The sequence below is a fragment of the Nelusetta ayraudi genome, unplaced genomic scaffold (genome assembly GCF_046127955.1).
Source record: "Nelusetta ayraudi isolate G7.1 ecotype Tasmania unplaced genomic scaffold, CSIRO-AGI_Nayr_v1 ptg000052l, whole genome shotgun sequence".
NCBI classification, from domain to species: domain Eukaryota; kingdom Metazoa; phylum Chordata; class Actinopteri; order Tetraodontiformes; family Monacanthidae; genus Nelusetta; species Nelusetta ayraudi.
In genome coordinates this window covers 5294077-5306045 of record NW_027466102.1, presented here as the reverse complement: position 1 = coordinate 5306045, position 11969 = coordinate 5294077, and positions in this window count along the sequence as shown.

Sequence of the window (11969 nt, the reverse complement as noted above, 5' to 3'; positions counted from 1 at the left end):
CGTGCCTCTAGTATTTGGTTCGCACCACTTGATGCTGAGTCTCTGACAGTCCAACCCAGGTCGAGGCCATCCTAGTGGTTGAAATGAACCACTCATCATCATTTGGCCCCCACCACATGGAAAATACATTAGCGTATCTAACAAACGTAACACATGATTGCTTTATCCTTGTAAAAAAAAAAAAAACAAGTTTAGTTTGAAGTCATCTTGTAACAGCTGTGTTCACCATTTTTAGGACATAATAGTCAGAGTGCAACACAAGCAGATTGAGCAAATTCAGAACCCGGCACTGGAATTCATCTCATTTGAAACGGAATAACTCATTCATTCATTCATTCATTCATCTTCTATACCCGTTTATTCCTATTCAGAGTCACGGGGGTCTGCTTGAGCCTATCCCGGCTGTCTTAGGGCGAAGGCAGGGTGACACCCTGGACAAGTCGCCAGTTCATCGCAGGGCCCCATAGAGACAAACAACCATTCACACTCACATGCATACCTATGGACAATTTAGAATGTTCAGTTGACCTCACGTGCATGTTTTTGGACTGTGGGAGGAAGCCGGAGAGAACCCACGCAGACACGGGGAGAACATGCAAACTCCACACAGAAAGGTCCCGGGCCCCGGAATCGAACCCACGACCTTCTTGCTGTGAGGCGGCAGCGCTAACCACTGCGCCACCATGGCGCCCTACGGAATAACTCGTCTTTCCTTTTCTGGTGCAATTATGTCATCGCAGGCTTAAAGCCTTGACTTGACCCGCTGCATGTTCAACACCTGATTGCTGGCATTTCTCAAATGATAAAACTCTAAAGGTCCAGTGAGTAAAATATGACTTGTATTTCTTCTGCGGAGATGGCAGCTAACTCGACGCAAGACTGTATGTATGTTCTTATATATCGTTAGCCTAATAGCACAGTCGCCTAAGTCATATCTAAACTTTTTGGAAAACAAGAAAAAACACATTTTTTTTAGCACACACATTAGTATTTGTTTTTTTGTTTTTTTTTCAGATTTCACAATTTGGCCAAAAAATGACATGGGTAATTATGCTAATAGGCTAACGATATATGAGAACAATTCTAAGGGTAGAAAAACCAAATGACTTTATTGTACTGTGAGTATACACTTTTTTTCAAATGTATTCATGGGGAGCATATTAAGGTGAATCCTAAATAGAATCATAAATCAAGCCAAATTTTACACACTAAGGAAGCCCTCCTGACAGTGCCCAAAATACTGTATGACATAAGCTGTCAGCCGGGCTTCCTTAAAGATGAGACTCCCCAAATTTTTTTTTACATCCTGGACCTGGAAAGTGCAACTGTTTCCCGTTGCTTTTCTTATGATCAGGGCGTCACAATTTATACTTTTCCAGGCATCTGAAATGGGATTATTAATACCATCAGTGCAAATAGTTGATCTTAACTGTTATCTGTAAATACTTAACCATTATCCCTGTAAGCATTTTGAAATAGACAGGATAATGTAATGCACAAATACGTTGCAATCACATTAGGAAGCCTGTCGCTAAAACCTTGCTGATTTTTTACAGAAATTGTCTGTTAAGGTCGACAAAAATGTCAAATGTGGCGGCAGCCAAATGCTTCCAGTTGATGCATCTTGGTTGGTGGATGTTGGTGCCCATCGGTGCAACGCTGCCTTGCCGCGTGTGTTTGCCAGCTCTCGCCAAAGGGAAAAGCCTTTTAGTGTTGTTTTCTGCTCCTCTTTTAATGAGGAAATCTTGTCCACTTCCACAGCCACCATTGTTTCCAAGCTTGCAGTAGCTTCCTGTTTTTGTCACATCTAAACCTTGGTCATAGCAATCATCCCTTTGTGTCCAAAGCACGCTGATTAACGCCGGTGACATTCCAACGGGCTGAATGCAATTCAGATGGGAGCGTTTTAAGATGAATCAGTCCAACATTCCAGCTGCTTTGGAAGGTTAGATTACAGGGTTCATTGGAAGTCGGTGTGTTTAATGAATTTCCTGAAATTGGTTGGACGGTCTTTGATGGTCGACAAAACTGGACTGCTGCCACAAAATCCTGAAAAAGGAGCCTCTCACTACAGGAGTCGACAGTTAGTTTTGATTCGTTATCATGAAATGACGTAAAAATGTATTTAGGCAGCAATACACTTATGGCAGCAATACACTTCTGCACAAACTGACCCACGAGACAAATCAAACCAAACCAAACCCGATAAGCTTACCACACTAACTAATGGAAAAAAAAAACCAGGAGACAACAGATTATACAGAAGTGGCAGCGCACCCCTCACAGGTTCAAATAGCTACGAAGAAAAATTCAATTTGGGAAGATAAGACACCACTCGAAGCAGGTGGTTGCTGGCCAGAACTAGGACCATATCGGCCAGTCATTGTTGAGCAAGACGGTTAACAAGCCAGACACTTGTCAGAGAAACTGACCATTACATGGTGTGAAGCCCCACTTTGAGGAGGATGGCGGTACAAAACGTTTTGCGATGAATCTGCATTTCAATGTTGTTTGCTGTCAGATATACCTCGATATCAATTTGTCTGGAAAACCACCTCGTGACAACGTAAAAAAATGGAGGTGGCAGGGGGAAGAGATGGAGGCGATATTTAACCTAATAGTCAATCACGTCAGCATAAGGGCATTGGTGGGTTTTTTTTTCTTTTCCTCTATTAGTTGCACTTTTCATTTTCATTTTCAGTTCATCTTAATTCTTTTCCATTTAAATGTGTATGAAACTCGATATAAAGACACACCAAGTTCGACTATCCCGTGAGATTCAAACTTTTTATTTCCTTTTAGCTCAAACGCAGCAGTTTCACTTCGTCCCTTCTTGCCCTTGTCTGTGTGGGCCGAGGACGAGCCCGAGCCGATCGATCCGACTTCCTCAGCGTCCTGCCATCGCTCTCGCTGCCGCCACGCCAATAGAGCCCCGTCTCCTGTTCTGGGCCGATCCACCCTCCGCCAATAGGAGGGCGGCACAATCGTTCTGGCCACACGGATGATGTGAATGTTTCATGAGTAATGTTATGATGCTGAGCCGAGGGCCGGGTTTGGGCGGGGACACTTCATTTATTCCCAATTCCCATGGGCGTCTCGGGCTGGCACTAATAGGGCCTTCCTGTGTCGGAAAGGCCGGATCGACTTACAGACTCAGCTCGGTGGAAGTGTAGTCAGAGGAAGAGATGGGAAGAGCAATAGACTTCAACGATCCAGCGATGACGATGTGTTTGTGTGCAATTATGCCTGCGCCCCGCTTGTGACTTAGCAAAAAACAATCCTACATTCATTGGTCGGAGCAGAGCATGTGATGGTAGCGCCACCAGGCTGAGGTAACGTCATAGGAACTGAAGCGGAATCTTTCATTTAAATGAGATTTTTACCTTTAAATGAAGTTTCATTGAAACTTTCAAATTCATGTTATTATTTGGAAATGCACCAAAGTTGAGGCTGAATTTAGCGTTTGGGTGGCGCACAGAAATTCTCCAAAATACGGTTGCGGCCAATTCACTCTATTTATTGATTAGATGTCACCAAAATAAAATAAAAATAAAAAACAAGTCCTGGATGGAGAGTTTTTTTTTTTCCTTGACTTATTGTAGATTCGATACAAGGACTAGGTTGTACAAATCCCCCGGGACCATGCACGGCAGGGGCCTCCTCCCTGACCGCATACCTGGGTGAAAAGGAGCTGCTGCTTTAAGACTTTGCTTAGCCACTGGGACACATCGTCAGTTGTGTCCTCAGAATGACAGGACGTTTCGGCCAATTATCACAAGACGCCCTCAGCTGAGGCAGGCCCACCACAGGTTGATCACTCCAGTGTGTGCGTCCCAGGGCCAAGCCTTTGCCCCAGCGGCCCAGATGGTGTCATTCCTCTTCAACCACGGCCAATGGCTCGTCCTCTCGGCGGTGTTGGCCAGCTCTTTTAGTGCCTGTCTGTGAGCCTGTCCCCTGACTCCAACCTCCCTGGTCCAACTGGCCACAAAACCCCTACACCCCACCTCCACCGGGCGCACCCTCGCCTTCCAGCCTCTGTCCTTTGCTGCAGCCGCTAGGTCAGAGTAACGCAGTTTCTTGCGTTTGTGCGCTTCTTCGACGGCCTCCTCCCAAGGGACTGGGAGTTCAATGATGTAGACGAGCTTGGATGTATTGGACCATAGGACGAGGTCTGGTCGTTGTGATATCCGGGGGGGAAAATGAGCTTCAGATCCAAGTCGACCTGCATCTGCCAGTCCCTGGCTGCATCCAGTGGGCCCAGGTCAGGGTGTAAGGGCCTTGACCTCTGCTTTTCCCCCTCCCGAACAAACGGTGGGTGTTGGAATTGGTCCATTGCTGAGGTGGAACCACTCGCCTGTCAGTTGGCCTTTAACGATGGAAATGCTGTGTGACTTGCTTGGTTTGAAGTCCATTCGCGCCCACTGAATGTTTTCCTGGAGCTTCTGCAGCAAGCGTCGAGTGCATGGTTTGGTGGTTGTTATGACGGTCATGTCGTCCATATAGGCGCTAATAGGTGGAAGACGCAGGCCACTCTTGATCCTCTCGCCTCCCACTACCCAGCGGGATGCCCGTATAACCAGCTTCCATTGCCATGACGAATGCCAGAGGGGAAATTGTGCAGCCCGCCACGATGCCGATTTCCAGGTGCTGCCAGGCGGTGGTGTTGCCCTCAGTTGTTACGCAAAACTGGAGATCCTGGAAGTAGCTCTTGCTCTAAAATTTTGAAATTGACTTCAGCCAAGAAAATTAGAGTTGTACCGATACTGATACCAGTATTGGATATCGGTACCGATACCGGGGTTGACTACTCTGCCCATGCTCATTAAATATATGCTGATACCACAACACCAGAGCCGTTTCTTGCTATAGGCGAACTCGGCGAATGCTAGGCCCCCAAGCCACTGGCCCCCCGGTGGGAATGATTGACAGCTACCATTTGTTCCCGTTAGCAAGAGGATTAAAAACAAACAAACACCATAATGGCATCATTATGGTGTTTGTTTGTTTTTGTTCTGCTAGCCAGCTAGCTAGCATCGGATAAATGTTAGCTGGCTGGCTATTGTTTGTTCATCATGAACTCAGCTTTTTTTGTTTGTTTTATGAAAGTTGGCCATGTCCTGCCAAGTTGTAGTCAGTGCTCTGGCATTGTTCAGTGGAAGTTGTCTCTCACATATTTGACACTTTACGTTATTTTAGCCTTACTTCGGATTAATTTACAAAGCTTAGTGTGTATTTTATTGGCCCCGAATTAGAAGTGTGCTACTGTTTTATAATTCAAAGAAATATTTTATGGAAATATTTTATTAGGCATGGCGTTGACTATTTTAAACTATTGTGACAGTGGATAATTTATCTTGGTCTTATTACTTTAACTAAAAACTCAAAGACAATTTAGTAATTGGGTAAAAGCTTTAAAGGGACACTGCAATCACAATGTTTAATATAAAAACAAATGCATTTTAATTTTCTTGTATTACTGCAACATCACTGTAATAACAAAATAGGAATACACACTCGTGATCTATTTTGCTTGATGATCCAATGAGCTTTGTCTTTGCAGGAGCAATTCTAAAATATTTTGGAGCTCCAGACATTGAGCATCCTGACCAGGAAGGCCCAGGACCATCACGTTCCTCAGAACCTCCTTTACCTGTAGCCTGTTGTGCTCATGAAGTGTAATAGATTGTGGCATCTTAGTAGACCATCTAAAGGGATAGGAATCTCTTCATCACAGTTTGACAAACTAGAGGCCCCCAAACAGCATCTTGCCTAGGACTCCACGAAGCTGGAAACGGCCCTGCACAACACTGATACCAGTTGTTTATATATATGTATGACAATTTTGTTAAATTTGTGTTTGTGCTGCAGTGAAACTTGTGACAGTCGCTCATCAGGTTCTAGAAAGACATTGTGAGGAATGTTGTTCAAATAATAGAACATCTGTGGGGAAAAAATCAGAAAGTCATTCTGTAATGTGTAATGGTCTCATCAAGTCTTCAGTATCAATATCTGTGAGTACTGAAATGCAACAACTGGTACTCCACTCGTACCGTAAAGAAAAATGGTATTGTTGCATCGCGACAGAAAATGTTTTCGTTCAGCATCGATGCCGCCTTAAAGTTCTATTGCGCAGATGCTGGCTGCCCCTTCGCTCCACGTCCTTCGCGTTGAAGCGAGAAGAAAATGTGCAACCAAAGGCTTTTCGTTGGCTGCACAACACTCACCTGGTAGCTTCATCTCGAGGGAAATGAAAAGTTGACACAACATAAAACTAATGTTCTAGCGTTAAAAAAAAAATAAAAAATAAAATAAAAAATCGATTCAGTCCTTCATTGGTGCGCGTGCATAATGCATCTGCTATTTACACACACACACACACACACACACACACAGCTCTGAGAGTGTTTCAGTAAACCCGACACCAGATTCCAAAAGTGTCTGCTTGCAGGAGCCAAGGACGTCTCAGCGTGCCGCATTTGTAAACACGTAGTACTACTGCACCGGGGTTCAAAATGGCAGAGAGCGTTCGCACAGAGGAAGAAACGCAGAAGGAAAACCAACAGCTTTGTCAAATCTCAAAAAAACCGAGACAGGTTGCAGCTTCACTTAGACACGCCCCCCCCACACACACACACACACACCCTCCCCTCCTCCTCCTCCGGCAGGCTGCTTTGGGATTGGCCGCGGCCGGTATTGTGTGCGCTCGCTCTGGATCCGTGTCGCCGGCTCTGTACATTTGTGGATGTGGGTCTTTGGGACCATCTGACTCGTGGAAGCAGCTGGGCGCCAGGATTTTAGGCTAAGCCCCGCCATCCATTTAAACACACACAGACGCACACACACATACACACACACACACGCACGCACGCACGGCCGTAAACCAAACACGATCTTTTTGTGGGACATCAGGCCAGGCGGGCACGCGCTGGCGGCCAGTCGGTCTGCGGTGCCAGCTGCACGCTGAGGAACCATGGGACCTCAGTGTCTGGCCGTGTGTGTGTGTGTGTGTGTGTGTGTGTGTGGGTATGTGTTTCCATGAATGTGTTTGTGTACTGTGTAGTAGGCACTGCAGGTCTGTCCTCTACCACTGCAGTAAAACTTGGATGTGACCTCAGTAGTAAAAAGAGTAGGTGTGTGTGTGTGTGTGTGTGTGTGTGTGTGTGTGTGTGTGTGTGTGTGTCAGAGAGAGACAGAGAGACGGAGATTGAAAGAGAGAGAGAGAGAGAGAGAGAGAGAGAGAGAGTGTGCATGCGTGAACTAGAACATCCTAAAATCTAAATACGATATCAAGGAAATTTGTCCCGGACTGAGGAGCTACACACAGGAAAATGCCTCCACATCAGCACAAAAATCCCTGGATGAATTACAAATTAGTGAAATGAATGTTGAAAAGTGCATTGCATATTGTGCATAACACATATTCCTGGCTATGCCATGCTACGTCGCTAGCTCCTAGACGAGCGTAAACTCTGCACAGCCTTCAAGCAGCAATGTTGCTTAACGGCGACCTCAAACGAATGAGTTTTTCCTTACAGCTGACTTCACAGTGGGAGACTTGGTGTTGTCTGTTTGGCTGTCGCCTGGTAGCAACTTGGAAACTGAATCAGACAGAAAATGTATTTGTATTGCGGACATCAATAAAAAAAAGAAGCAGTTTGGAGGTTTGGTATTCCAAATGTTTCTGTGCTCGACCTTCATGAACGAGCTTGCTTCGCCGCCCTCGTGCACAGGTCACAGCCTCGGCTGAGCACAGCACACGGCGGGGTTTTTGCGGGGGGGGGGGCGGAGGGAAAGGTCAAAGGTCGGAGGAGGGTAAGTAAACTGTCAAGAGTGCGCCTGCCGCGCAGACAGAGACACAGTCGTGAAATGGCACAATTGCGAGTTCTGTCTGATATGTGTTGTCCACAACTGCTGCTAATTATATGCGACCCTTAAATATTTAATCAAATTAGTCGTACGCACCAACTTCCTGTCGTTGACATGAAGAGAAACACTCTGAATGCACATTTTTCTGAGCTTTTTCCTTGTTTATGAAGTTTTGATGTTGACCGGATGGTCGACTTAGGTTTCCCTCTCACATTCGTCCCTGCGTGCTCCACGCACGTCGGCTTTGCGCACGTCGGCAGGGGTCAGCGCGCCGTGCAACCCGACACCCGGCGCTGCGATATGCAAGGTCAATTTGCACCTCTTCCAAACGGAGCCACATCAAGGGGTGCAAAATGCACCGCAGAGCTGCGGTTAGCGTGGTCCAAAAGTAGCGCGTCGAGAATCGCAATTAGCAGACATGCATTCAGTAGCTCTGGAAGTGCACAGCCGCGGACACTGATGCATTTGTAACATGTTGCATCTTAAGTCTCGAAGCTGCTGTTTTGGATGTGTATGTATATGTTTCAACCGAAAGTAACGCAAGAAAAACAAGTTGCATGAACAGCGTTACAGAAAACAGCGTTAATACTTCATACTGAAAACTGAGATTGCGTCAAATTTGAAGGGTCTCCAAAATGTGGAGGGGGCGGGGAGGCTGCTAAAAGCGCACGTCGTCGCCATCTGTTCCAAACTTTCTTCCCCTTCATCTTTATTTTGTCTTCCCCCGCCGACACCTGCCGCCCGTTACACATTTAATTGTCCCAGGCGAGGAACAGAAGCCAAAACGAGAACGTTTTAAACCGCGCAAGAGCTTGAAAGACGATCTGAGCGATGCTGAACAAGACCTCGGGACATGAGGTAAAAACCTTCTGTTTGTCACAGAGTCTAGCTGTGCCAATCAGATTATTCATTTATTTATTTATTCTTGCACTGCCAAGCAGCTTCAATCATGCCCGCGCACCACGTCCATTAACATCCATCTTTTACCTCAAAGCCTTCTGAATTGGCTGATCGGCTTTGAAAAAAAAAAAGAAAACTCTTCGGGTTGGAGCTTTTCAAGCACGGCCCTCTGACGATCCGCCGTCGAGGTCTCATCGGTTCAGCTGCCTTGCGAGGGTGCGAGGGAGCGCGAGCTTGTTGCATCTTGTTTTGTGTGGCGTCGCAGGGCTGAAAATCGCAGCGGCTTTTACGATGACTTGCGCTCGTTCGGTGCACCGCAGAAACGCCTCTTTACATAACCCAAAGTAAACTATTACTCTTAACTGCTGGTTTTTCATCACAGCCGACCTTTTGCTTTAAAAAAAAACAAAAACAGACGCTCCGTTTGCCCGAGTTCAGCTTCATACTTTGTTTAGGCAGTTTAACTCTTTGTGGGACACGCAAGGAAATATTTAGACATTCAAACCTGCCGTGTCAACAGGAGATATCAGGAGATAGCGAGCAAGACCCAGTCAAGACCAAGAATCGACAAGGCACTGAGCTGTAGAACAAAGCATTATCTGGAGGCTCAGCTGTACAGCATAAAATTAAATTAGCTGAAATTTTTACGAACTAATTTGTTAAGCAGATGGCTGGTGTCATTGAAATATCAGATAATGAAATTTTTTTTACGTACACATAAAAATGTTCAGAAAATTGCGTAAAATCTTCGCACAATTAATATTCTGAGGGTATTCCGTCAATAGTGATGAGGGAGTTTGCACACTGGTCAAAATATCCCACGCATGCAACAGTGTCGAAACAGTTTCAGCAAGCCGCACAGGGCCAGGTGACTCAAAACCAGCAGCAAGATAACAGTGAGTGTCATTATATTATTGGTATTATTGCTCTGGCTCGTAATAACGAGACTGCAGAAGTGACGGGAGGCAAAGAATTCAAACCACTGCTGTGCTTTTAGGTTAAAAGCAAAGAAATAAAACAGAACATGTTTGCCACTTACGCCCCCCAATTAATAAGGGGAGTAAAAAGGCAATAATTAGTTTCTGTAGCATCCTCCGAGTTAGCATCACCCGAGCTCTGCTAATGGAAAAGCACAGGTATTCAGGTATTCAGAGAGGGCAATAGCCATCCACCGCGCTTTGAGTTCAGTTTTTTTTTTTTTTTTCTTTTCACGCCGACGCGGCCCGCGCGTGACTCAGCCCTGACTCACCGGGATCATAATGAGTAAAAGACAAATAATGAAAGAGTTATTTTGTAATATGGCGCATTCCGCCGCTCAGTTCGGGCAAGTCGCAGAAATGCGTGGCCCCGAGCCACGTCGGCCGCGTCTGATGCCAGTGTTTGAGGAAGAATGGCGCGGGGGAAGGGATTTGGCGCAGGAAACGCGCTGAAAGCCCTGATCCGCAACGCAAACATTTACAGTAAGCGGGGCGTTCGCCTCATTGAGCGCCAGTGATCAAGTGTTTTACACCTTTCTTTACGTAAAATCATTTCCATCCATCAGCGGGCCGGCTCAGACATTATCAAGGAATGAAGCGCAGCGTGCAGAGGCTTGACGCCTCGTCGAGGGCGTTTTTTTTTTTTACGGGTAATTAGCAGAGTGCTGTCACGAGCCCCGGAGTGAGCGCTCTTAGTGGTAAAACTGCACTCGGACGGCTGAATTCAATATCTGGTTTTCTCCGTGCTGAAAATGGACTGACCTGTGACCCCTAGAGCAGAGCGACTCTAAAATACGATCCAGTTCAAACCAGTTAGTTCAAAATGACTCCACTTCAAGCAACAGCAACTACGGTAAATAATAAGCGAATGACTTTAGTGTAGCAGTAGTAGTAAATAGAAAGGACTGATACAAATGCAGGGAGTAAAAGCAAAAAGTTGTCGAAAAAAGAAATACTCAAGTACAAGTACAGAAACCTGAAAAATCGACCTTGTTCCTAGAGATGTCAGTTCAGCACAGTTTGGGAAGTTGGGAAGATTACTTTGCACATGTAATTGGTTGTAATTAGAAGTTAGCCTATTGAAAATTAATAGTAGTGTAACTATTTCAATTGCTTTATCAAAGTAATGTAACTAATTACATTTGATTACATTCCGATTACTCTTCTAAATTTTGAGTGAAATGTTCTAAACTGTTTAGGCCTGTTTAGTGCGAAGCATCCAGCAGTACTCCAAACAACAACATCATCGACAGAATGCAATGTCCATGACAAGGTCAAACTCCACCTAGTGACCATTAGTGACAATGATGTATGTGTATTTTTTTTTTTTTTAGCTTTTTAAAAAGATATAAGTACTTTTAGGGGGTCTTTTAGTGGGCCTGACCCTCCTGGATGCCCCCGTATTTCACACACTCAGAGGAGAACCAATCAGAATCATCACAAAAGTATCAAACATTTGTCTGTGGACGGAAAAAAAAAAAGGACGGCGCTCGTGCCGTCCTTTTTTATTTAACATTAAGCCCTGTTTTGTTTTGTTTTTTAAAAAAGTAAAATTTCATCAAAATTCTACAATTAATTGTAACTTTTTTTCCCCACAGTAATGTAACTGATCATTTTACGTAAGCAACGTTGCTTGTAACCCATTACTCGCCCGCACTGGGTAAGCACAAGGTCCCGGGTTCCTTTGACAGATGCGGTCACCAGCTGCGGGGGGATTGATCCACGTTTAAATGTTCCTCCTCCGAGTGTCGATGGGTAATTGGCGAAAGTGACACCGGGAGAAAGGAAAACCCCAATTCATCAGGAGCCCGCTCGATGCCTCAGTCAATTCCTCCGAGGCGGCTGCGGACGGGCACGACCTCGACCGACCGATCGGAGGTCAACTCCATCCGCGGCTCAATCAATCCCATCGGATTGTCCGCAGGATAATTGAGAGTTAAGGGGGCGGGGGGGGGGGGGGGGGGGGGAGTCCGGAGCGAAGGATAATAGATTGGTACCTGTGCTCGGCCTGATTTCTTTTCGTCGGAGTTGGGCGACATTTGATCGCTCCCATGAACTCGCATCAGTCATCATCATCATCATCATCATCGTCATCGTCATCGTCATCATCATCATCATCATCATCATCAACAATCTGACTGATGCTGAGGCAGTTGAGAGTCACGACTGGCAAATGCAGATATTCAAGCAAAGGGTCATTTGTAAAGTCACTACTCTTTTTATTAC